We start from the raw sequence: 27,959 nt of genomic DNA, 5'->3' as shown, positions 1-27,959 counted from the left end.
CAATAATTAAGCCAGAGGTGGAATGTACATATGGGGTAGCCTGAATTCTGAGATACGATTGGAAAAGTAATGGAAAAATTAGGAATTCTCGTATAGTTTGACACGAATGATTGAGATTTCTGCTTGAGTCTATCAATAATTAAGCCAGAGGTGGAATGTACATACAGGGTAGCCTGGATTTTGAGATACGATTGGAAAAGTAATGGAAAAATTAGGAATTCTCTTCTACTTTGTCAGGAAATATTAGGATTTCTGCTTGAGTCTATCAATAATTAAGCCAGAGGTGGAATGTACATATGGGCTGGCCTGAATTTTGAGATACGATTGGAAAAGTAATGGAAAAATTAGGAATTCTCGTCTACTTTGTCAGGAAATATTAGGATTTCTGCTTGAGTCTATCAGTATTTAAGCCAGAGGTGGAATGTACATATGGGGTTGCCTGAATTTTGAGATACGATTGGAAAAGTAATAGAAAAAATTTGGAATTCTCGACTAGTTTGTTTTGAATGATTGAGATTTCTGCTTGAGTCTATCAGTATTTAAGCCAGAGGTGGAATGTACATATGGGGTTGCCTGAATTTTGAGATACGATTGGAAAAGTAATGGAAAAATTAGGAATTCTCGTCTACTTTGTCAGGAAATATTAGGATTTCTGCTTGAGTCTATCAGTATTTAAGCCAGAGGTGGAATGTACATACAGGGTAGCCTGAATTTTGAGATACGATTGGAAAAGTAATGGAAAAATTAGGAATTCTCTTCTACTTTGTCAGGAAATATTAGAATTTCTGCTTGAGTCTATCAATAATTAAGCCAGAGGTGGAATGTACATATGGGGTAGCCTGAATTTTGAGATACGATTGGAAAAGTAATGGAAAAATTAGGAATTCTCGTCTACTTTGTCAGGAAATATTAGGATTTCTGCTTGAGTCTATCAGTATTTAAGCCAGAGGTGGAATGTATTTACAGCAGGGCCAACGTCAGCACCCGGCTTACCCGGGCAATAGTCGGGTACCACATCGCTTCTAGGGGCCCCCGGCACTTGCCCGCCCCTCGAGTGGAAGATCCTGAAGGAGCGATTAAAGAGCGAATAAAAAAACTGAAATAGTTCAGCTCAACATCAGTATGTTCCTGGAAGAGAGAAATGTAAAAATGGTTATTGGTGCCCAAGTAGAGCTCTCAGCAGACTGAACGTCATTTATTTTACCTGATACTTGCGGTTATGTGATGGTTACACGTTTATAGTTCCAAAAATATCGCACTATCAAATTCAAATAGAGCGTTCTCTACTGCGCAAGGTCGTACTGATGAAATATTTACCCTATTCATTCTAAAGTTACAGTTCAAATTGGCTGAATTATCATTGAAGACAATGTATACAAAGTAGAATGTGCTAATTATAAAGTGATTCTACCAATTTTCTCTTCATTTTATCGATATGAGATTATTTTAAGCTACAAACGTCCCAGTAAAAGAACTAGCTTTTTACATTATTCTAAAAATGGTAAAAATAATTTTTTTTTTTTTGCCTTGAAATGTACGATTTATGTACAATAATTCACTGACCAATTTGTTTTCTCTTTGGCGCTTAACTACTCATTAAAAATTTAACTACCCTCAATTTTGGGTCATCACCCAAATTGATGAGAAATGCTAGTTTGGACTTGAGAAATACAAAATAGTGTTGGTTAAAGTAGTTTGTATAGTTGCCAACAGAAGGCAGTAACAGATGGAAAGAATATTCTAGTTCCCGTAAACACTAACAGAGAGTGCTGGAGTTTATTTTGTAGAAATAACTTTTGCTGTTAATTTCTTTTTTTATATTCTTCTCTTTTGTTAGTTTGTATAAACACCAACGGCTCCTTATTGTTAGTTTTTGTTTAAAAAAAAAGCAACCCTCAGTTTTTACTATTCTGAAAAGTAGTATTTATTTTTTTAATTAGATTTCTTTTATTTTTTAGTTGTACACACTTTGCACATTTTTAATGTTTTATTTATTTAATAAAGAAGTTTTTTGTTTTTTGTTACAAGCTTGAATTCAGCTTATTTTTAAAGGTGGATATAATATTTAAATCTTTTCAAGACATAGCCAGTTAAAATTATAAAAGGATCTCTTTCTTTCTACTTTCTGTGTGAGGACAGTATTTATGTACATAGAGGAGTGTACATAAGGTGGCTCATGAAGTTGTACAGTTAACGGATTCCTCCCTACCATTTATTGCTGATAGAAGGCAAATGATCACAGTTTTTAGGTGGGCACAGAGGAAAAAGAGGAATTTTTTCTGTACAAATGGACAAACATTCTTTTATGTACAAACATTGTCAAACAAATAAACCATTATTGGAATCTCATATTTTTAAACTTTGTAAAAGTAAATAAAAATAATTACATTTTTATTTTGTACGTTTTTAGTTTGTTTTTATCAAATTTAATTATGTTTATAATAAAAACCAAGCTCGCATCAGGGTATTTTTATTTATTTATTTATTTTACAACTTGTTACGTTTAGAACAACAGATCAATATTAATTCTACAACTATTACAATTATTTAAAATTTATAGCAATATTAGTGTAATTAGTAGTTTCCTTTATTTGTTGTTTCTAAGAAGTATGAATAGGGAGCCTTAGCATGCCTCCTGTTTAACCTGGCCCTGGAAAAGGTGGTTAGAGAATCGTGCATTCAAACAGATGGCACCAAATTTAACAAATCTGTTCAACTGCTTGCCTATGCCGACGACATTGACATAATAGGAAGGTCATTCAGAGCCGTTTCTAGCTTTGGAAGGCCCAGCTAGAAGGATGGGACTCGTCCTCAATGAAAAGAATACCAAGTACATGGTAACAGGTCGGAGTACACCAACCACGAGTCAGGTGACAATTGGCTGCTACAAATTCGAAAATGTGAACGAGTTCGTTTACCTGGGCTCCCTGGTAAACGAAGATAATGACGTGTCAGCCGAAATAAGGCGAAGGATTGTAGCGGCTAATAGATGCTACTTTGGGCTTCGGAAGCATCTGGGAAGTCACCTGATATCAAGGCAGACGAAGCTGCGATTGTACAAGACCTTGATCCGGCCCAGTCTTGGCATACAGCTCTGAAACCTGGACCACATCTAAAACAGATGAAAGAGGCCACCTAGTCTTTGAAAGGAAAATACTGCGGCGAATTTTCGGCCCAGTACGCATGGGACAGGAATGGAGGCCTCGGACGAATCAGGAGCTGTATGTAATGTATAAAGATATAGATGTGGGTAAATTCATGAAGTTGGCTAGACTTCAGTGGGCTGGGCATGTGATTAGAATGAGGGACGAGGACATCCCAAAGAAGGTGATGAATGAGCACCTCTATGGAGTTAGGAGAGTTGGGAGGCCGAAGCTGCGCTGGGCGGACGGTGTTGCAGGTGATGCTAAGTCGCTATTGAATATCCCCAACTGGAGGGCGGCAGCAAAGAGCAGGGCTGACTGGCGGAAACTGGTTGAGGAGGCCAAGACTCAGCAATGAGTTGTAGCGCCGTTGGATGATGATGATGATGAATAGGATACGTAAAATAAAACTTAAAAATGCTTGGTTTTTATCATGAACAATTGATTCGAAATTGTTTTATATTAAATTCAAACACTTAGCTTCTAGCTCACCTATCTTTTTCATTTATTTGTGGCGGGGTCTTCATAATATAATCCAATTATCTGCAACACAGAGTACCTATTAGCGTCTATTGTAACTAACATCAATCGGTTAACATTCATCGGTGTGATGAATCCAATTTTGTGTAAAATATGATGAATGATGAATCCAATCCTGTGTTTGTCTATTGTTACAAACCTCGGTTAGCCAGTGCTAAACGATGGCTCAGAACTCGAAATGCTCAAGGGTCTTTTTAGATCTCTTAGATCTCTGAGAGATTTTATTGAACCTTTTTCGAACCAATTCGCTCCTCTTCTGTTTGATCACATATCTCGCTTGCTCCGGCAAGCTGGAGCCAATTGATTGATTACTTTAGACGGGCGGTTCCACCAGAACGGGGAAGGAACGCAGGCAATCCTAATGCCCATATCTGGAGCCAATACCCAGAATGGAATACAGTTGGTAGGCTCTTAAGATTTTAATTAGCCCCTACTTTTCGGATTATATAACTTGTCTCGGAGATGAGAGAAACCTTGAGAGAGGGCAAATTCCTCCTGTTTAGCCTCAGAGTGTCTTTTATGCGTACAAAAAGATATAAAATTAAGGTAACATCAGTTTAAGTTATTTGTTGGGGGCGAGTTGTTGACTTGGAAGTTTTGTTTGTAAGTAGAAGAGAGACAAAAAATGGAGAAATAAAGAAGAGGCTTATAATGTAGGTATCAGGAGAGCAGCGCGCAGATGTTGAGTCTATTATAAAACTAATGATGAGTTATTTGATTTGTTGTTTTGTTTCTCTCTAGAGGGCAAAGTAGCGGAGATATCAAGGAGCTCGCCGAGAGTGCCTCCCAGTAGAATATCTACTGCTATCTGTCGCCCCTACCCAGCTTGTGCTCTGTGTAATTATTCATAGTATTATTATTGTCCTTATTTAACCAAAAATTCATTTACATTTAATTCTATTTAATCTAGGGTTATGGAACCGTCACCCCCAACATCTTTTGTATTGTTTTTTGAAGAACATTAAAAAGGTTCTTGACCACGCTAAAGGAGGAAAAAGGATTTTTTATTTCGAAACTAAACACCTGTTGCACTAAAAACTTCCAATTTGGTTTCAGACAGGAAGTTGTTGTGTTTTAAAAGAGAGGAAGTGGAAAAGTTCAACAAATCAAATGATTAAGGGAAATCCCCTTATTTGGAATTCTATCTTGGCCCCTTAATATTATACAGATTGTTAGATTTTAGCGCCTCCTGTTCTCTAATCCATTATTTGTACGGTAAGAAAGTATAATATCGAAGATTAGTACAATAAATAAATAAATATCTTTCAAATTTCTGACAGGAATTAATGAGAAACTAATTGGGAAATGTCTTGTATATTCCTCATTGGGCTTACTTAAAAGAGACATGATTGAAAGCTTTCAGCATAAAACAGTTAGAGCTTAGAGCTAGGAAGCCACGATATGCTTAACCAAACGACGCAACTGGATAGATAACAAGATATTTAAGTTCGTCACAAAATTACCGAGATATACTCGATGCGAGGCTTAATCAGTCCGAACAGATTCCGACATACTCTAAAGCTGTACGACTCAAACAATTTGTGGAAGCATGAGGCAAGAAACTAAGACAATCCGCAGCTTTTGGCTGTGGACGTGAACTTCTTTGTGGATCATCGTTTTTTTCGTGGAAAGAATGAATGAAAATTGATCAGACTTGCTTAAAACTTGATTTAGAAGGCACTGCACTAGAGTTCGATATATATATATATTTTTTTTGTTATTTGTTTCTATTTATTCTTGATACAGATTCAAACTTAGATTTCCGATCACTCCTGACAACAACTTAATGTACAGATTTTTTTGACGCAGTATAATTTTAGCTGCATCTAAAAACATCCTTAACAATGGTCTTGAGTCTTAATGATGTTTTGAAAACCGGTGGTTCCAACAAAGCAGCCATCTTCATTACCCTTTTCGTTTCGATAGAAACAATAATCACCCCTCCCTATCCACAGTGTTATAGATAAAAGACTAGTGTCTTATTTACTACCGTGGCATTTAACAAAATACTACAACAATCACAAAATTAGTTAGCAAACAAAAACACGATTTTGGAGCGATACTTAACTCCTAATAGTTGTATTGCTTTCTATCTTCTTCTTCTTCTTTTTTGCGCTCTTCAACTAGATGCGTGCCTTGAAGCTGTGGGAATAGAGTTTAGCTCGGTGCTAGATTTGATGGTGGTATAAGTTCGCGTGATATCTGGTCATGGAACCATCCTCACTGAGACTGAAAGCATATTAAACTATCTGCCCATTTCTGACGCCATGTTAGAGAAGAAAACTATTATTGGGCTTTAAATTTACTAGAATGTGCGATTCAAAACGAAGCTAAAAACAACATACCTACTACTATTTTATCTAATCGTTGCCTTGGAAATTTAATGAACATTTATTTAAATAATAACTGTTATGATATTAAATATCGTATTTAATTAAAAAGAAAGAAAATAGGATTTTCTCCTAGTTAGAGTAATTGATTGAATGGATTCTGTTTAAAGAACGTTATCGAACTTTACTGGCCACTCATGATGTCATCGAAAGATAGCACTACTACTTGTTGCTAAGGCCAAGGATGGAGACTAATAGATCTTCGGACAAAGATTATCAATTTCATGAAGAAACGTTTATTAATATAGGAATCTCGAAATCTGTCAAACATCCCCGAATTAAATGTTGGACGATAAGCCCCGTCTGAAAGGATAGGCGATTAATTTAATTTCTTTTTCTACCATCTTTTGGTACAGCATCTGCAAATCATCTCTTTTTTCGTCTTTGTTTCATCTGATGCGGTTATTTAGTCTTTTTTCTTTTTAGATTCAGGATAGGTCCTGTTCCCTAAGGCTCTGCAGTCAAAGAGGCTTATTAAAGAAGGGACCAATAGCTAAAGCTACTCTTCACGATGTCCCACGGTGTTACCCATTAGATGTTTTTGGCAGGACATTATCTCCTTTGTTTCGACATGCCATAGATTTAAGCACTGCTACTCCGAAAAAAAGCACTATAGTCATTTCTTTTTTCTGTCTTACATAGTCCGTACAGGAGTTCTAGGTTAATCCTGTGCAGAAGAAGAGAGTTATTGGGAAGATTGCTTTGTAGTTCTAGTAGATAACTGGACTTTTCAAATGTTACAGGGTTCCATCAGTGTCGGAGGTTTCATAACGCAAGATAGCAATGGCATTGCAATGTTACAGGGTATAAGTTTTTTTTTCTCTTTTCATGCTCAGGGGCAAGACCCAAGACTAGGAAAATATTGTGGAGTTATTTTTTACCATTTTATCATGAAAACGCTTTGGCCTTATTAAGTCTTTATGTACTGCTTGGTCATGATGCTGTTTACCTTGATTAGCAGTGTGGCTAATGGAGCAGAACTGGTACGACTTATGCTGGCCTTAAGTAACTTACTTTTTTTTTAGCTAAAATGCTGTAAGGGTCGCAGACATAAGGTATCGTTTCTGCAGGTCTTGGGCGCTGGACTGAGTGCGTTTCTTTACCCAATGCAGGAAGCTTGACGATCGAACTTTCAAGCCAAACTTCCCACATCGACCCAAAAATATGGTAGTAAGGAACCCAGGCTAGAAATCTATCTCCTCCAAGTACCGGGAAGTACTATTTCTGCATCACGTCATTAAAATCCTTAATGACGCAAGTTTGAACCTCCATTCGTTTTTCTACTATCCGGAAATATGTATTTCCGGTAAACGCTGAACTATAGTCTTTGACCCCGATCCACATTATTGCCACTAATCAGTAGTATGAACAGTAAAAAGGTTACTTTTCTGCGCTGAAGATCAAATTTATATATAAACCATTTATTTAAAATGTGTATATTTATATGATAGAGAGAAAACATAGATAATTAATATTAATTACATGAAATAGCACACATTACGTTCAAATTATTTGCGCAGAATAGAACTAACCATGGAGAATGTTTAGCCGATGAGGATACGAGTGAGGCCATAACCGCCACCTCTAGTGGCCATTATTAGAAGTTTATATTAGTCATAAAACTTGGTGAACTCTAGGGTCCTTCACCCCTATATAATCCTAGGAAATTTGTATTAGATCTCATATCTATCTCTCTCACTCTACCTCGCCCCACCCCCTCTCTCCTGCCATTACTACTCGGCCCCCCACACTCTGCAAGATGTACATTATCTCAGCTCTATGAAAACTTATTTGCACTACTAATGATAAGTACGTTTTATTAGTATTATTATCAACATAGAAATATTTTCTAATTCAGGAAATAGAGCAAATGTTTGACTTGCCCAATTTTGTAACACCATATCAAAACCAAAATTATTTCTTCCTCGTAAAAAAAGAAAAAGATGTCCAGGAAAGTTGTCAAATTTTTGGAACAGCATCTACCAGACAGTACCATGGATTCCTCTTGGGCCACCTATTCGAGTGGCCTTCCAACGCTGAATTTGCGGAAGTAATCCATCAAGTTATATATCTAGCTTCTCTAAGAGGATCTTCCAAATCTATGTCAGGAAATCGTCAGCATTTGCAGAAATTTTTTCAGTCATAATTAACCAGAAAGCTGCAACAAGAAAGAAGTTTCGGTATCATAATGAGTTTCAGCACCATAAGAAGTTCTGGTACTGTACTGAGTTTCGGTACTTTAATGAGTTTCGGTACCATAAGGAGTTTTGGTACCATGAAGAGATTCGGTACCATAAGGAGATTTTGGTACCATGAAGAGATTCGGTACCATAAGGAGTTTTGGTACCATGAAGATATTCGATACCATAAAGAGTCTTCATAAATGGTATTGAGAGCTTTATTTTTTGGACACTCTGTTAGCACTAGCTTCATGGTGCCAGTATTGAATAAAATACTGCTTTGAGACACATTATACAACCCGTCTGCAATATCGTCCGCACCACTACCAGAAAGGAGAATCTTTAATGTGAACCAAGCACGTGTAAGGTGGTTCTGCAAGATATCATGACCAATTACTCGCTGCTTTCTTTTTATTTTACAATGGACAGTAATCTCAACTGCCGCATGACGTAAAAACATCTCGAAGAATAAGTTCTTGCAAAGCTGCTTACTGTTTTGTCGATTCTCTTTGGAGCTCATGGGCTGCATGGGTGATTGCTGTAGTCCCTGAGTCAGTAAGGATGGCTGTATTTGTTAATATTTCTAATAAACGCTTTAAGGGTCTCAACTATACCAAGATGGGATGCTGCCCGTCTAGTTAGAAGCTTCACTCCTATTACCAGCATCCTCTCACGTATTACCAGAAGCGACCGTTCAAACGCCACTTAATTATCGGATGCTAGTCTTTCATCTTCTGATTCTCTAATAACTTGTTAAGATTTCCCAATTAACTAAATATTAAAGACTAAAAATCTTTTAGAAAAAAAAAAATTGTTACGCCAACTTTTTTATTGCATTAATCGATATTAATGTTTCACTTCAATAACATGAGATAATTATAGTTAGTATTTTTATATATCCCATAAAAATGATTGAGGTTAGTTTTTTAGTAAAGCCCATTAAATACATAAATAAATATAGTATAACCTTTTTTTCTTTCTGTTTATCTGCGCACAACTTTCAGCGCATATATGTAGCTGTGTATGGATAACCTTGCACTGCAGTTAAGAGTCGTGCACCCGGCTGTTAGTTGGTGGCCGTGGTTGCATAAATCACCCAGACTATTGCGCTCTAAGTTGACCGTATTGTAAAGCCCCCTACCTCCCGTCCAGTTTATACGTACTTGACTTGCATAGGTAAATGAAAAAAAGAACAGTGCACTCTGAAAAATAATGTAGTTTAATCTTATTAAGTTTAGTATAAATCTAGAATATACATATATAAAAATAAATATAATTATTTCACTGTTTAAAACTGAACCAATTTTGGAGAAAGAATTGGGAAAAGCGTTCATGAATTTGATTTTATTGGAGAGGATGTGGTCTTGGAAGGATAGTAATTCTGGAATTATGGATTGCTTGCTGATAAATTGTGATTAATAAGATCATGGATTTTGTAAGATCGTAGAAGAGCAGTGTCCATGTCATTTTCTTTTCAATGTTTTTTATTTTTAGACTAAATACGAAGCGTTACCTGTTCTTCAAGACACTACAGCCAATAGGGTCACTAAAAGTCTAGTAGGTAATGATTCCTCACAAGATCTAAGTCTAGTAGGTAACGATTCCCCACAAGATCTAAGTCTAGTAGGTAATGATTCCTCACAAGATCTAAGTCTAGTAGGTAACGATTCCCCACAAGATCTAAGTCTAGTAGGTAATGATTCCCCTCAAGATCTAAGTCTAGTAGGTAACGATTCCCCAGAAGATCTAAGTACTCCCTCCAGCTACAGTCGTTTTTTGCGACGGGATCTTCTCTAAGTCTTTGTGTGATAATGATCTCATATCCTAAAGCGTTCATATCTTAAAGGAAGGGGCAGATTATGTCTACTTCTTTTTTTTAGGTGCACCTGAGATCATTAGTGCCCTGAGCGTTGAGTAAACCCTTTCTATCAATGGGAATTGAGCTGGAAAAAGCCACCAGAAAGAAAGAACAAAAATTCTAAGGGCAGGTAGCTGAAATTCGAACCCAGGATCTCAGCGTGACAATCCAGTACCATTGAGCCTAATCCCTGCTCTCACTTTATGTTTAGTTTTAGTAGCCTAGGCAAACTCTCATAGGCTCTATTGGAATCCATTATTTTAATATAATGTTCTAACAGTTCCAAGCTAGGCCTGTTGTTTGCCTTTATGTGCGCGTCTGCACGATAGGAATGCTTGGTCTAGCTGTTCTCTCTGTCCTCGTTTAATGGCCATACTGTCTCTCTCTTTCTCCTGTTCCCAGTTGGAACCTCCTTCCATTCCTCAGACCAATTGAATGCAATCTCTAGCCTATAGGTTTCAGACTGGTTCCCTAGGTAGGTTTCTTTTATATTATTTCGTCACCCAGCATAGAGGTTATTCTTGTATTTGTATATTTCTCCTCTCTCACTCTCAACTCAACAAGTGAAGAACCGCTATATAATCGATTCTTTTAAGAATTAAATTATCCACATATACTGAACTGTTGGTGGTTCCATTACCATCTTCAACTTCTCAAAATGTTCTCTAGGAAACAAATCTAATCAAAAATCAAAACGATAATATAAGAATTGAATTAAGATAAACGTTACTATTCAATTACGCCCTTTTTCTATTCTTAAAATCTGATTAATTCTTATTATTTTTTGAGATACAGTCGAGCCTCCCATAAAGGACACTCTCACTAGTGGCCACCTCCATTTACGGACAGTTTTTGGATTTCCCCGTTTTACCCCTATACACTTTCCATATAAAAGAACCTCCGACTAACGGACACCCTACATAACGACCGCGGACATTGATTTTGGGGAACGGATTAAATTTTTCACCTCCCACCAACGACCACCTTATTATTAAAAGTTCGTTTGACGCGGTGATCAAAATAATTATCCCCTCTCAAGTTTTTGTTTTTTGTTTTGGTTTTTCCCTAAAGTTTCCTATATAAGCTCCATACATCTTGTACCATCTTAACCATATTTCAATATTACTTTGGACGAACAATATTATTTTTTCCGATATGTCTCTAAAACGAAAGTGGTTAACTCTAGAAGAGAAAATAAATGTGTTAGAAGATTTCGCAAAAACCAAATCGAGCCATCGTCAACTTGCCGAAAGGTTTGTTCTATTTTTTCTAATAATAGATGATAGTATGATGATAATTTTACCATAAATGATTATTGTTATGAATAAATGTGATGATTATTATAAAAATTGTTATAAACATTATTAATTAAGTCAATAATATGTAGTTTTTGATACCTTTTTTTGGATAATTAAGAAAAATTTGATGCATATCTTATAGCTGCAATAATTATGCAATTATGTACGTACGTTTTTAAATCTATTAATAATAAACAATTTTTAAATAGATGTTTGGGGAAAAAAACCCATATTTTTTCATTATGAAACTTGCCTACCTCCTTCTAACGACCACCTCCAAATAGCGGCCACTTTGCTTTCCCCCGCCAGTGACCGTTATTGAGAGGTTCGACTGTAATCTCATTTTATACTATCCTTAAAAGAAAGTATGTTTGCTAAACACCTCTGTTCACGACACCTAATTTGGTAGTAAAGTTGGACGTAAAGCCGGCCTGAAAAAATAGGAAAATAAATAGTAAAGGGTTTAGTAAAAGCTCTAAAAAGGTATCGAAGAAGCTCTAACTTTGTGTCCAATTAAAGCCATCGCGTATGTCTAAAGATTTGGCGACAGCCCATTAGTTAGAAATAGAAAAATGTATCTAATAAATTAGCTGCCCCTCGCAGGCACTGGAAAATTTCTTGCTGAATATCAAACCGCCATTAAAAGCACTGAACACATTGATAGTTGATAGTTCTAAGAATTGTGGGGACCTCCTTGTAGTGGTAGGTAGAACTTATAGAAAACTTACCAGTGTAAGAAAACGTTTTCTGTCCTACCACAGCCAGCTTTTTCTCCCACTTACGTGCTTGGCTGTACTGTTTAAGTACCCATTATTATGAAGACTTTAATGTGGGAGGGAGTCTTCTATTTCTTCAGATCAGTATTGTAACTGGATGGAATTCTTTTCTGGGGATGAGTAGCAGTGTTATCCTAAGAAAAACTCTATTTCTCTTAGGATACGGTTTACTGGACAGTAATATATGAAAAATTCTCCAGAAATGCACCAGTTGGAATTAAAGCGCACTGCCTGGGTGTTCTTTAGACTCAGGAGATCTGTGGAAGAAGTTGGGCCTAGAATGATGGTTAGTGTAGATTTTATGGGGACACTCTTTTGAAGAATTGCAAAACTGTAAATTTGAAAGACGCTTTAGAAGTTAGTGTGCTTATCATGGAATTAAATTTTTAAGAGAGAGAAGCTACTTATTTACGTCATCAAGAAAAATCAAAAGTAAATAGCACGTTTTATAAATTAACTCTAATACTTTTAATGCAACGGTTGAATTTGATTCTTAAAATGGCCAGTTAAATGGAAATGTATTGAATAGGATGTTGAATTTCTGAGAAGAAGCCGCGGTATAAAGAAGAAAGGGAGAAAAGGAATCTAGAACAAAGGAGAAGTAAGGAAGTAAGAAAAAAGAAGTAAAAAAAAAAAGCGGAGATGACCTCCTAAGGAGCGCTTAGTATCCTGGTACCTGGTATAGTGAACAGTATCAGGGCTGATGCTGTATCTTTGGTACTTCTCCTCCTTTACTTTGGTGCTTCTAGGTCGGTCTGTGGTGCACTTGGTTATCTTCTTAACCTATCCTGCACCTCCAAGCCATCTTTACATGTAAGAGACTTTACTATTTGGTTGACACTGGCCATATTACAGCCGTACTCGCACAAGACATACTGTCTCTTGCTCTTCTTTTAAGAACCAAGAAACTACTTCTTCCATCTCTCTCTCTCTCTCTCTCTCTGTCTCTCTCACTCCATACCGTCCTTTCCTTTTGATAAATGTGGGAACCAATACGACTTGTACACACCGCCCTATTATATGCAAATTGTACTGTTATAAGATACACAAGAGCCCACTAACTGCAACTACAACAGCCCTCCAGTCCACTGTGAGCGCACTGGCTAGAGTGACCCTTATTTAAGTATTAGTACCGCAAGAACTTTTAAGGAGAGAGAGAGAGAACTGCAGAATGCCTGAGAAGGCTTCAAAGAAAGGAACCGAATAGTCAGCGCCTTTAATTCTTTAGCAAAAGGACGAAATTAAGTTATCTCTAATGTTTTTGTTATTTTTTTTACCGCATTTTGGGAATCAGGAACACACTGTCGCCAAAGTACAGATTTTTTTTTTTTAAATAAACTATTTCTTAAAGTTTTTTAAATGCTATTACTGACATAAAATACTTTAATAGTGAATCTAGATCTGTATTAGTTATATTAGCAATAGTTCTGTGCAGATCGCAAACTGTACTATGTAAAGAGGTATTTTAGTTTTAGTGGATTAGATATCGATTACAGATTATTGGAATTCTAATTTTTATTAATAATTCTATAAAATTACTCAGACTTTCAGCGAATTCAGACTTTTCACTGGGATACTTTAAATTTAGATTAGATTAGATTGAATGGGGATTCAGCTTCGTCTCAAGGGGGGTTTGTTGTGCCTCACTCTAGTTACATTATCACTTCAAATCATATCTCAGATTAACACAACAGACTCTGCTTCCATTTACTCCTGTCTTGGAGACATCCCAGAACTTCACAGAGTCATAACCTTTAAATGACTTTCAATTTATTATTGTTCATTTTATAGCCTTAAAAAAAAAGATCATGGCCTTAATTCTTATTTTTTAAATTGTGGGCGAATATTTTAATTGGTTAAAATCATATTAATTATTAAATAATTATAATAATACGGACAGATGATAAAACATATGTGTGATATATTGAATGTAAAAAAAATATTGAAGCTAGAGGTTTTTGTTTTATATTCATATAGCGTTGTGTTTTTTGACTGCCTTAACCCATGTTGTTGAGAATAAAATAAAATAATAAGAATTCATCATTGTAGTGGTTGTTCTTATTTCTCTTAGTGGATCAACTCTCTTTCAGCTTCAGGTGTGGGGTTCGAGGCAGATCAAATTGGTTCGAGGCAGATCAAATTGGTACGAGGCAGATAAAGTTGATCAGAGGCAGATAAAGTTATATTGCAAAGAAAAGGAAACGAATTGAACATTGAAAAATAGTGAAGAGTTGTCGTATAAACTAATTGATTTGCGAGGAAGTAATAGCAATTCAGATTGTTCATCGGCCGTAAGTAAAACTCAGTTATATACTACATTGGTTTAATTTATTTGCAAATATGACGTCATTAGGAGAAATTAATAGAATTAACAAAAATATTAGCAATTCTACCATTAACGCTATTCGAGCACTTCATTTATTAATTTTTGAGTGCGAAGGAAATCGTCAGAAAAGAGCTAGACTCAGAAAATTTGAAGGATTTAGTTTCTTGTTGGATTCAGAAGAATATAAGGCCAAACTTAAATTCATACATGAAAATTTAACTGATGGTGACCTTACACTAATCTGCAATATTCTTAACATTGACCATGACGGAAATGCGGACGAACTATCCAAACGTATTTGTACAAGTCTAATGAATTTAGAAAATTTAAAAATATTAAATGAAGAGGTTAATGAGCAAGAAGATGAAGATACTGAAGAGCAAGATGTAAAAGAAGAAGAAAATAAAGAAGATGAAGAAAGAAGTAATTCAGAGTTGTGTTACCATCCCAAATTTTTATTAAGAGATATAGAAGATTCTATTCGTCCTTTCACCGGTAGTGACAATTACACCGCTAATCGGTGGATTAAGGAATTTGAGGATATGAGGAAATTATTGAAATGGAACGATTTGGAAACTTTTATATATGCCAAGAAATCGATAAAAGGATTTGCAAAAACAGTAATTAATTGTGAGCCGAATGTAAACAGTTGGGTTAATTTGAAGAGGGTCTTAAGAGCTGAATTTCCAACTACGATAAATAGTGCTACTCTACATCAGATGCTAGTTAACAGAAAAATGAAAAAAGAAGAGACACTTAAAGAATACTTTTGTCACATGCGCGAACTGGCAGGAAGGGGTAGTATCGAAGATGATGCATTAATTAAATATACAATCGACGGCATCAATGATGACATTAGAAACAAAGTAGTACTTTTTGGCTGCTCTACAGTTGCAGAGTTTAAGAAAAGAATTGATATTTATGAAGAAATTAAGTCAAGCAGTAAAGTACATCAAGAGAAATATCAATCGTTAGAATTCAAGAAATTTCCAGAGTCAATGCAGGAAAGAAGAGTGAAAAATGCAGGTACTACGGGTGTGGCGAATGTTGTTCGATGTTACAACTGCGGGAAAATGGGTCATGTTTCTTCAGCATGCACGGCTCCGAAACGAGAACCTAATTCCTGTTTCAAATGCGGATCTCAAGGACATCAAAGAAAGGACTGTCCAAGATTACGTCCCACATCGAGACAGCTCACGGAAGGTACTACGCATAAGGAGATTGGCTGGATTGCAGAGAGCTCATCGTTAGCACCAACCTACGAAGTAAAAATTAAGCTAGAGGTAAACGACGTAGAAATTAACGCTACTTTAGGCAGTGGTAGCCCAATTTCTCTAATTTCTGAACATATTTTGCCTGTTAATGTTGTTATAAGTCCGTATACGCGTAAATTTCAATTTGAAGGAGTCAATAAAAGTAAATTAAATATATTAGGAGAGCTTAAACAAAATGTATCTGTTAATTCAATTAAAATTCCAATTACTTTCTATATTGTTCCGGAAAATACTATAAATTCTATCTGTTTATTAGGTCGAGATTTCCTGTCATATGATGGAATACAGGTTAAGTTTCAGGGTAATAATGTTTATATTGACGTTAAAAGTACATTAGTTGAAGAACCGATAGGTGAATGTATTTCTGATATTTTAAATATTGATATTTCCAATAACGTAAAACTTAATGAACCTGATTTGGATATAAATAATGAATTATCATTAGAAATTCAAAGTAAAGTCAAAAATATTATTAAAGAAAATTATAATGATGTTGAAAAACCTAAAGAGCCCGTAACAAATTTAGAGCTAGCACTCACAGTTAAACCCGATTGTCACTTAGGGTATTTAGTGGATGGTGAAGGGATTTGTCCCTCCACAGCAAATGTTGCTGCAGTTGCAAATTACCCAATACCCAAAAATTTTCGCGAATTGCATAGCTTCTTAGGATTAATTTCTTATTTCCGAAAATTTATTCATAACTTTGCTATTGTCGCCCAGCCACTATATAAGTTGTTGAAATCTAAAATCAATTTCGTATGGTCCGAAGAAGAATCAAATTGTTTTGAGCGACTTAAGAATTTCCTAATATCAGAGCCGCTGATAGCTATTTATTCACCCACTGCACTTACTGAGTTGCACTGTGATGCAAGTGCACAAGGCTATGGTTCGATCCTTGTGCAGAAACAGTTCGACAATAAATGTTATCCAATGCGTACAGCTAACGCTTATGAAGTTATTAAATGGCAAGCATGCTACTCGTTTTTTTCCCAATACCACAAGCCAGTTAAGTTAGTTTTCGATGGGGGTTCTGGCTTCAATCCCAATAAATTTACTAAATTCCATAAAAGTTCACCTGTGAACATGAAACCGTGGTTACCTAATAGTTAGCCAATTGCAGACTATTGAACTTATTTGTTTTAAGTTTGCTTAATTTTTCAAACTTAATGTTTTGTACTTTTCTAATTGCTGTTTTGGATTCTAATGTTATTGTTATTTATTTTCATAATTTAAATTTTAATTTTGCTAAGAATTACTGTTTGATTGTGAGACCAATCAAGGTCAGGTTGGACGAGCTGTGGGCGAATATTTTAATTGGTTAAAATCATATTAATTATTAAATAATTATAATAATACGGACAGATGATAAAACATATGTGTGATATATTGAATGTAAAAAAAATATTGAAGCTAGAGGTTTTTGTTTTATATTCATATAGCGTTGTGTTTTTTGACTGCCTTAACCCATGTTGTTGAGAATAAAATAAAATAATAAGAATTCATCATTGTAGTGGTTGTTCTTATTTCTCTTAGTGGATCAACTCCTTCAAAATAAACATTTTCTCTGAAACAATCTCATCATTAAAGTACGTAATTTGTTATATCTTAAATGCAATGAATGCTTGAAAGAATGAAATGCAATTTTATATCAACTCCTCAAACATCCACAAACAAAATTCTGGATGAGGCTCAGTGTATATACTAGTATTAAAATAACTGTCATTCAGGATTATTTTTAAGTAATATTTGAATCCTTTAAGGCGGCTAACTTTTCGTGTTGAAGTAAAAAACAAAAATTATAAAATCAGTTAATATCATGTAAAGTAGTTTAAATTTCTTATTAATTTGGATTTATTACTTTATACTTACCCACACTAATATAGTAATAAAGTATTAATATTAATATTAAGTATATACATATATATAAAACTAATAACAAATTATAAAATCTATCTTGAGAAAATTAATTTGAGATTCAGGTAAGCTTAATAACCAAGATAAGGCTAGAAAGGAGACGATAGAAAGATAGACAACGAATAAATAAATAAAAAACAGTAAATAAATAGTTTATACATATATATACATGTGTGTGTGTGTGTGTGTGTGTGTGTGTATGTAAGATGATAATAAAGAATAAAGGAGGTAGTATATAAAATAAAGATTACATACACGAAGAATTTATTGAACACCTAGTAGGTTCAAAGTGATCTTTCTTCCACATAGACAGAGTACGTATACAGTATACTGTGGTGTCTGTAAAGAAAGAAGCAGTTAAAGTGTAAACGATGTAGGTAATCTAACGGGAAATGATGCCTTTATTAATTTTCTTTTTTTATTATTTTTAGTTCTAGAAATATCTTCAGAAATAATTAGTATTAAAAAATAATAATAAACAATAAGCCTAGTAAAGTATAAACAAAAAATTATAGAAAAATACATTTAAGTATAACAGTTTTAAGCTAATGAGGAGCTTATATTTTCTAATACTGTTCAGCAATAATGGTATTTTTAACTGAAAAAAATTATACGTACGAAGAAAATTACAGAGGAGAGAACACGACAAACATTGGAAAATAATTTTTGGAATCAAAAACACGTTTAAGGCTAAAAATGTGTCAAGAAAGAAAAAAAATCTAGGAGAACCTAGAAGAGACAGGCAAGAACCAGATTAATCTGGCACTGGCTAGCTTACAGGATATGGAAAGCTTAGAAAGCACATCCTTAGGTGACTAAACTGAAGCTAATATGTGTCAGCTGAAGGGTACAGTCTTTCACATTCTGTGTTTGATCGTAATGCGATATGAAAAATGAAAAAAAAAATCTAGGAGAACCTAAAAGAGACAAGCAAGAACCAGATTAATCTGACACTGGCTAGCTTACAGGATATGGAAAGCTTAGAAAGCACATCCTTAGGTGACTAAACTGAAGCTAATATGTGTCAGCTGAAGGGTACAGTCTTTCACATTCTGTGTTTGATCGTAATGCGATATGAAAAATGAAAAAAAAATCTAGGAGAACCTAAAAGAGACAAGCAAGAACCAGATTAATCTGACACTGGCTAGCTTACAGGATATGGAAAACACAGAAAGCACATCCTTAGGTGACTAAACTGAAGCTAATATGTGTCAGCTGAAGGGTACAGTCTTTCACATTCTGTGTTTGATCGTAATGCGATATGAAAAATGAAAAAAAAAATCTAGGAGAACCTAAAAGAGACAAGCAAGAACCAGATTAATCTGACACTGGCTAGCTTACAGGATATGGAAAACACAGAAAGCACATCCTTAGGTGACTAAACTGAAGCTAATATGTGTCAGCTGAAGGGTACAGTCTTTCACATTCTGTGTTTGATCGTAATGCGATATGAAAAATGAAAAAAAAAATCTAGGAGAACCTAAAAGAGACAAGCAAGAACCAGATTAATCTGACACTGGCTAGCTTACAGGATATGGAAAACACAGAAAGCACATCCTTAGGTGACTAAACTGAAGCTAATATGTGTCAGCTGAAGGGTACAGTCTTTCACATTCTGTGTTTGATCGTAATGCGATATGAAATATTTGAGACATTTTGAAACCAAATCAACAAGTCAGTAAAATCTGTGTAAGAAGGGATGAACTTGCACCAGCTAGTTTCATTTTGGGATTGACAGAATAAATTGCCAGGTTCATGACTAATCAATTCATGCATCAAATGCACTGAAAAGATTGTAGAGGGTGCAGTCTCTGTATGAGTCATAGTTCTTCACTTGAGCATGTGAAAATTTGCAGACAAGAAAATCCAGTGTATGTTTTATTATTAATTAATATATTTGGAGAAGATTGCTTCTTGAATATATAATTATCTTAAAAATGGAGAGAGAGCGGCGCTGATGCTAGATGAGTCATATACGATTCATAGGTCACTTCCGTTTCACCTACATCGACATGAATTTGCAATAATAATTTTACTCTGCACATTCATTAGTTATAAAAAATAAAAAAATCTTTAATAGGTTTAAAGCCTGGGAAAAGAGTGACTACATACTAACTGATTACAGACTGTAATAGGAAATTAAAACGAAACAATTTTTGACTTCTTTGATTTGTTAATACTGTTAAGTTACGTGTTTAAAAAACTGTCATGGCGAATGAAAGATATCGAAATAGCAGTGATTTTTTTTTTTTTTTAAAGAACATCTTATACACTCTAATGCATAGCGATATGATTAGATATTTGGCACCTTGAGACCAGAAAAGATTATTGTCGCAAAAAATTCAACTATTGGGTAAAATTCTGGCCCTTGTAAAGAGAGGAGATGACACCTACTTGGGGTTGAAACTCTAGTCTCTTAGTTCCCACCACTTACAAGATAGTCTCTTGCACTTTATAGCCAAAGGGAAGCGCCGAGGCAACTGAGCGATTGTAGGAGAGTATAGCTAATATGTTCTAGGTTCGACTCCCCGTGTAGGGTTGGAGTTTATTTAATGATTATTAAAAGGAATTTAACAGTAAAGTATGAGGGAAGGGATTAGCTGAGTGGTTAGCGAATGCTGGATACTAGCGCGGAGATCGTTGGTTCGAATACCAGCTGCTGGCCCCTTAGATTTTTCTCTCTTCCTAGGAGCTTCTTACAGCTCACTGTCCGGTGATAGACAGTGTTGTCTGTAACGAGAGAAAACTGTCCGAAGGCCGGCAGTGCACTGAAAAAAGCTTCGGGCGCAATAACCATAGATGTTGTCGCGCCTTAAATGAAACAAACAAAGTAAAGTAAAGTAAGTTTGCTAGTCACTTCCCCCTAGGACCCCTAATTTGGTAGTAGAACGTAAAGCTTGCCTCAAAAATAGGTATTACTTTATTACAGTCAAAGGGCAAATTCTTTAGCCAACCTCTGATACAATTTTCTATTCGCTGGTCAGCTCCATCCCCGATGTAAGTAGAAACTGTTTGTTCTGAAAATTGAAAATGAACGTTCGGGTTTTTTTTTTTAAAGCTATGAGCCCCCGAACCAGAATCAGTGGTTTAGGAAAAATCCACAAGAAGACACAGGAAAGATCTATTTTATCAACAATAAAACTTACAAAAAAGATAACTGGAGTCAAAAAGATAATTTGTAGGAGATTATTGTTAAGATGTTGCCAGTGCTACATGAAACCCAGAAAGGAAGAAGTGTCCGACTAACTTAAATAATAATAATAATAATAATATAGGAGGGGAGGGATTAGCTATGTGGTTAGCGTACTCGATTCCCACGCGGAGGTCCCGGGTTCGAATCCAGCTGCTAACCCTTAGATTTTCTCTTCCTAGGAGCTTCTTACAGCTCACTGTCCGGTGATGGACAGTGTTGTCTGTAACGAGAGAACACTGTCCGGAGGCCGGCAGTGCACTGAAAAAAGCTCCGAGCGCTAATAACCTCAGCTGTTGATGCGCAAAAAAAAAAAAAAAAAAAAAAAAAAAAAAAAAAAAAAAAAATAATAATAATAATAATAATAGAATAGAATAGAATAGAATAAGATGTCTTTATTCAAATTAGATACAAGTGCATTTACAAACTCTTTTTTTTTAATTTTACACAAAAAGACACTACCACGATGATTCGATCGTCCGTGGGAGGTCAGTTGTCCAAAAGATATTTACTCAATATATATTTTAAAAACAAAAAATAAAACTAAACACAAGACACATAATAAAAGAAGAGAACACTGTTATTTGTTTTATATACATATCTCGCTATCGCATTAATAACATTTATTTTCTTGCACCATTATAATTATTATTATTATTTACTTTTTAGAGCTTATTTTAGCAGTCAAAATTAAACTCTTTAATAAGTGACGATCTGTAAAGCCAACTATCACGACAATAGTTAACTAAAGCTAACCAGTTTTTTCCATTGAGTAAATCTATTGCCTCATTTTGACTTAAGTTCTTTTTGTTAAACCATTTAACTCTAAATTCTGTAAGAATTTTACAAGTAGCCAAAAAGTGATAGGTGTTTTCAGATTCATTACTATTGCACATTGAGCAAATGCCATCATTATCTTTATAAGGTTTCCAATTCAAATTTAACAACTCCCCTCTCAATTTAAAAATCCATTTAGCTTTATGTAGAGGCAATGCACTGGTGTAACTTGTGGATTGTTGACTGTGGCTTAAACTTTTATACATTATATAAGTGTTTGTGTTATGGGCTAAGGTAAGATATTTATTATACATTTGTTGCGAAACCTTTTCTATAATTAACATTACAGTTGTAGAATTAAATAACTTATCAGCTGGTTCCCAGTCAACATTAATATTAAATAACTGCAATAAGTCTTTTAAGTCTTTAAACCAAAATATATTTTTACTAATTATTTCTTTTGCCACAATTTTAGGATATCTGTTATCAGTATAATCTTTAAATATCTTAGAAATATATTTTAAGTGTATTTTCAACGTATATAGGAAGAGAGGGGAGAGATTAGTTTCTATGTACAACATATAATTTGGGGTACACATTGGCAAGCCGTAAAGCCTTTTAATGAAGAAACGCATTAATTTTTCAACATTATCATGTCGCTGTCCGCCCCACACCTGAGCACCATAGCATAATATAGCTCTGCTCACACTGTTAAATACCTGTACTTTTGATGTAAATGGTATATCTTTGTTACATATAAGATTATTCCATACCGAATTCAGTCCCGCTTTAGATTTTGTTAACCTTTCAGCAATGTGTTGTTTAAAACTAAGTTTATTGGAAACTGTAACCCCTAAATACTTATATGAAGGTACCGTTTCAATTATCTCTTTACCCCATCTCCATTTTTCTCGACTAGCCATTTTGCCTCCGTTTCTAAAAATTAAGATTTTTGACTTATCCAAGTTTAGTTTTAAGTTCCATGTTGCGCAGTACTGATAAAGCATGTTTATCATGAACTGTAAAGTTGTTATTTCCGACGCTAATATAACTATATCGTCAGCATAACCGAGAGCTTTAATTTTTGTATTATTGATGAGAATGCCACCAGGTAAACTATCTTCTAAATCATTCAAGAAGAGACTAAAGAGGAAAGGTGATAAAACGCAGCCTTGTTTGACTCCCATTTCAGAATAAAAAGAATCAGTTAAACCTTCTTTGCACCACACAGAAACGGCAGTGTCTTTGAAAAGACTCTTTATAACTTTAAGCATCTTGGTGGAAACACCCAGCTGTGACAATTTATACAATAACGCATGCCTATCCACGTTATCAAAGGCTGAAGAAAAATCAATGAAGAAAGCATATACTTTTTGCTTTTTGGTACTTAGTTTTAATTTAACAATGTTGGCTAAAGTGAAAATATTATCGGTAGTAGAATATTTTTTGCGAAAACCCGCCTGGAATTCTTTTAGCACCTTATTCTCTTCAGCCCACGCCGATAATCTTCTCAACAAAAGGCCAGCAAAAATTTTACCCACCACATTACAGAAAGATATACCTCTGTAATTCGTGGGATCATTTAAATTCCCTTTTTTAAAAATAGGGAAAATAATAGATTCTTTGAATGTGCCAGGCACTATTCCAATTTTAAAAAAGTTATTGTAAGTACTCAATAGCTGAGTCAAAAAAGTTTTTGGAGCGTTTTTAAAAAATTCTGATGGTATACGATCTGTTCCCGGGGCTTTATTACTTTTCATTTCACCTAGAAAGGATTCTAATTCTTCAATTTTAAAGCAATCATCCAAAAAGTTATTTTGAATAAAAGGTTCGGCATACTGAACACGACTCGCTAATAGCGGAGGGTTCAGTAAGGATCTGAAGTGTCCTATCCAATCTACTACCGGAATATCCGCTCCAGCCACAAAATTATATTTTTTAAAAAGCTTCACAACTTGCCAAAAATCTTTTGTATTTTTTGTATTCTGTAGTATAACAATTGCAGAGTTATAAAATTCTTGTTTACTAAAATTACAAATGTTCTTATAATTTATATTAGCCTCTATGTATTTACGTTTATCGCTTTCTAAGTTTGTCTTCCTAAAACGTTTAAGACATTTAAATGATTTATTTCGCGCAGTAACACAATCTTTCGTGAACCATTTTTGTTTGTAGATTTTATTAAATTTACCTACTGATTGAAAGGTGTGATAAATAGATGCTTCTTTTATTAATTGAATTAGGTTATTAACTTTCTGTTCGGGATCATCAGGCCAAATTTCAATATTAGTTACTAGTGTATCCAGCGTATTACAATATCTAGTTTTATCTTGTATACTCCAATTATATTTAGGCAGGAGAGGCAAAGTATTTACATCACTATTTGTAATTTGTAATTTGCAAGTAAGAACTAAGGGCATGTGATCTGAATAATTTTGGCTATCGACAAAAAAATCATCAATAAGTGTTATCAAATCATCTGAAATACAACAGTAATCTACCACCGAATTACCCGGGGCACCAATGAATGTGTATTCACCATTTATATCATTTTTTACACGTCCATTTAGTACAGCCAAGTTAAAATCCCCAAATAATTCTAACAGTTTTTCACCATTTTTATTAGCAACATTATCTTTTGAATTTCTGTAATTATTGACAATTATTGAGTTTTGCCTCAAATAATTTTTACTTATTTTTTGAGCTAAACCAATCCTACCATTATAATCACCAATTAGAATGAACTTATATTCCACTTTTTCTAATAGTAAATTGTATAGATTATTAAATTCGTTAATCCAAGAATTTATACTGATATATATAGGGACAACTAAGATACGTTTACTTAATAAATTCAGCTCAATTAAATTGTAATTATAAATGTTTATGAAATTAGCAATTTTAGTTACTGCGTTTGTTCGTTTAATGCCACATAAAATTCCACCTTTCGCTCTCCCAAATTGTGCTTCTCTTATTGCCGGCTTCCAACTAATAATATAATTATTACAAAAAAAGCAGTTATACCATTCAAAATCCTTTTCTTCGACAAATGTTTCCACCAAGATAAATATTTCAGAGCTTTTAATGTAATTTAGAAAGAAAGAATCATTGACTTTACCTCTTAAACCTGCTACATTATAACAGATAATTCTTAAATTATTTTCACAAGAGACACTTTCAACTTTATTATGAACACCACTAACAATGACACTATCACCAATTTCCTTTCTTCTAGGGGTATCATCCGTGTTGAGCTGCCAGTCCGTGCCGTTTTGCGATGAGTATCCGGTCAATAATTGCTACTTTTTAGAAGGAGTATCCTCCACCCTTCTTGCTCTATCTTGGCGGTTCGCTCTCAGCACACGACTAGATGAAGATTTTTCTTGCTTGTCCTTGATTTTTTCTGATTTTTTTGCACTCTTCTCTGCTACACTACTCCGTTCTGAAGCTTCCAATTCACTTTCTGACGCATGCTTCTCGTCTGCATGTTGAAATTTTAAGTTTAATTCCTCTACTGTGTACAATTTATCTTTTATTAACAATTTATTACCTTTTATAATTGAGAACTCGCCAAGTGCTCGTGCATGCATCATGTGCGGCAAAAGACGATTTCTTATCTCTCTTATTTCCGGTGAAAAATCTTGTGTAACACTTATATAATAATAATAATAGTAGTAGTAATTAAAACTGTCCGGTAGGACAGTAGGATCGTCAAAAACTGCACGAAAAAGCGTAACGTTGAAAAACACCCAACTTTGACAATTTTTTTCTCTTTTTCTATAAAAGATAAAATTCCCAAATTTTCTTTAAAATATAGGGCAAATCCTCCTTTATAACTTAATAATAATAGTAATAATAATAATAATAATAGTAATAATAATAATAGTAGTAATAATAGTAGTAATAATTTTTTTTTTTTGAAAGGAGGTGAAATGCTTTTACGCACAGAGTGCCGGGCTCCCAACCAAATGGCCTACCGGCTAAAACACCCCCCTTCATCCCTGGACCTAGCCTGGATTCACTTATGCAGCATTACATCAGGCTAGGCTCCCCATCCTGACCCTAATTAGGGATTCGCTTCCTCCTCATCCAACTCCCTTTTTTTATTTATTAAAAAGGTGTTAAGGGCCGCCTCAAAGGCCATTTTGTCCCTTTTATTATCACCTAGTCTGCCTTATACGGTTAACCACTGTCTCGGTGTCTTCGGGTTTGATTTTTTTCCTGATTTCCTTAAGGACTTCTGCATAGGTTTTGCCCTCCGCGGGTTTAATCAACAACAAGGCATCCGGGCGGGGCTTTTGTTGCTTCTTTTTCTTTTTAACTTTCTTTTTCTTTTCCCTCCGTGGAGGTGTAGCTCCCCTTTCAGTCGGTGTATCGACCTCACTTCCTCCTTTCTCTTTCCGTTGCCTCCGTAACCTTTTTGGGTGGATCTCAGTCCATTCATTATGGGTTTTATTTTCTACTGCTGCCTCCCCTGCTTGTTGTTCGCCTGTTACCTCCTTCTCCTTTCTAGCAGGTAAAATTTCCGTCTTTGCTATGGGAGGGGTCTGGGTTGCTATCTGCTTAAGGAGGCCAATCCTCGGCTTCCCCTGTAATCAAACTAATCGCTGCAGTGCTACTCCCCAAAATCCACTCAGGGTCTGCACTACCTCTACTGACTCTTCAATTTCACACAGCCCATCCTTAATATCCATGCTGATATTGCGTTGACGGCTTGTAGCAAGCTTCATTTTCCTAAGCACATCTCTCATCCTAGCCAGCTCTTCATCCATTCTCTTACACGCATCCTCCATGTCTTTTTGTTCCGGTGATCCAACTGGACCACCTGCTAAAACCCCCGTAATAACAGGAGAGTCATACCGCGATTCATGTTGCGAAGTTAAGGCTTTCTCTTGTGGACTAACCGGCGCCTCTTTGGAACTTGGCATTTTCTCTTCTGCTTCTGCCGAACGTTTTACCGGCGTAACATCCGGAGGCGTTCTCCGTAACTTCGCGCTCCGTTGGAACGGGCTGGTTTCCGATGCTGATGGAAGCACCGACTCCACAGCTCTTGAACTGCCTACGATCATCTTATGGGATAGGGAATCCCCAGAAATATTTTCCTGCGCTTTAGACACTAATTTCTTATTACTACTTTTCATTTTTTTTAAAAAACCAAAAACTCACCTAAAATATCTAGGAAGGGGAAGGGAAAAAGGGAATTAGATCATCGGTCCAACACCCAGCCCACGGCAGCGCCAAATCCCCACACCGACCGCCCCCCAAGCGCAACGCGCCCACAACCGGTGGCCTCGAACAGAGCCCCCCGCCTGCAACGGCAGGCCCCTAATCCGGTCGCCAACCGGAGCTACCGCTACAGACGAGATGATGGCTAGTCCGACCCGGGCCACTGTACTATCCGGCGGCCTGGGAAGCGCAAGAAACCCAGTTTTAAGTTGTACCCTCCGGTGGAAAGCCCGCCGCGCGAGCAGAGCGGCCAGCCCGGGGAACGCCCCACAGACTAGGCGCGGACCGGGGTAACATATATAGGAATACAGGATGGGTAACAGGATAAGGTAAAGGAAAAGGGACGGCAAAGGGAAGGAATGGGTTTGGACACGGTTAGGAAAGAGGTTAGGTCAACGGACAGTTGCCCCTTTAGACGCCTCTTACGTCAAGCGGAAGACACTGAGGTCCTATTCTACCCCGGAACCCCACGGGTATAATAATAGTAATAATAATAATAGTAATAATAATAATAATAATAATAATAATAGTAATAATAATAATAATAATAATAATAGTAATAATAATAATAGTAATAACTAAAAAAAATACGAAATAATGATAAATTATAACAATAATATTCAATTGTAACATTAAATTGGTTTAGGGGCGTTAAATTTACCACTTGGTAATACCAATTTCGGTCGAAGGCAAGTAAGCTTGCAAAAAGGAGCAATTATAGAAGAAAATGAAGGAATTAAATTGAAATTATTACTGTACAAGGAAAAATCTTGAGAATATTTATAGATATTTTTAGTGAGAATTAATTGACGGCGCAGCCAATAAACAGCGAGAAATTCTGTAATTTTTCCAACTTCTACCTCTTTTTTTTATGGTAGTTATTACGTATGTTTACATGTTTCTAATTTAGGATATTAGTCCATAAATAAAAATATTTAAGATGAAGTCTATGCTTATAGCTAGGAGGCTATAATTAGCTAGATACTCCTGGTTGCTTTGAGACGAGTGAGTCTGTGAGGTTATTTATTTGGTTGGAAGACGCAAGGCGGATAGGTAAGGTAGAGGTA

At 35.5% G+C, this 27,959-nt stretch overlaps 1 protein-coding gene across 3 annotated transcripts in view; it reads left to right on the top strand.

Annotated features, from left to right (window-relative positions):
• Window positions 1-27,959, top strand: part of dachs (unconventional myosin-IXb-like dachs) — a 323,656-nt gene that overhangs the window by 101,853 nt on the left and 193,844 nt on the right. The window lies entirely within an intron of this gene.

This window comes from Rhodnius prolixus, unplaced genomic scaffold (genome assembly GCF_049639745.1).
Source record: "Rhodnius prolixus isolate KJV_2025 unplaced genomic scaffold, Rpr scaffold_1, whole genome shotgun sequence".
In the NCBI taxonomy this organism is placed as follows: domain Eukaryota; kingdom Metazoa; phylum Arthropoda; class Insecta; order Hemiptera; family Reduviidae; genus Rhodnius; species Rhodnius prolixus.
This window is presented reverse-complemented; position numbering and strand designations above follow the sequence as displayed.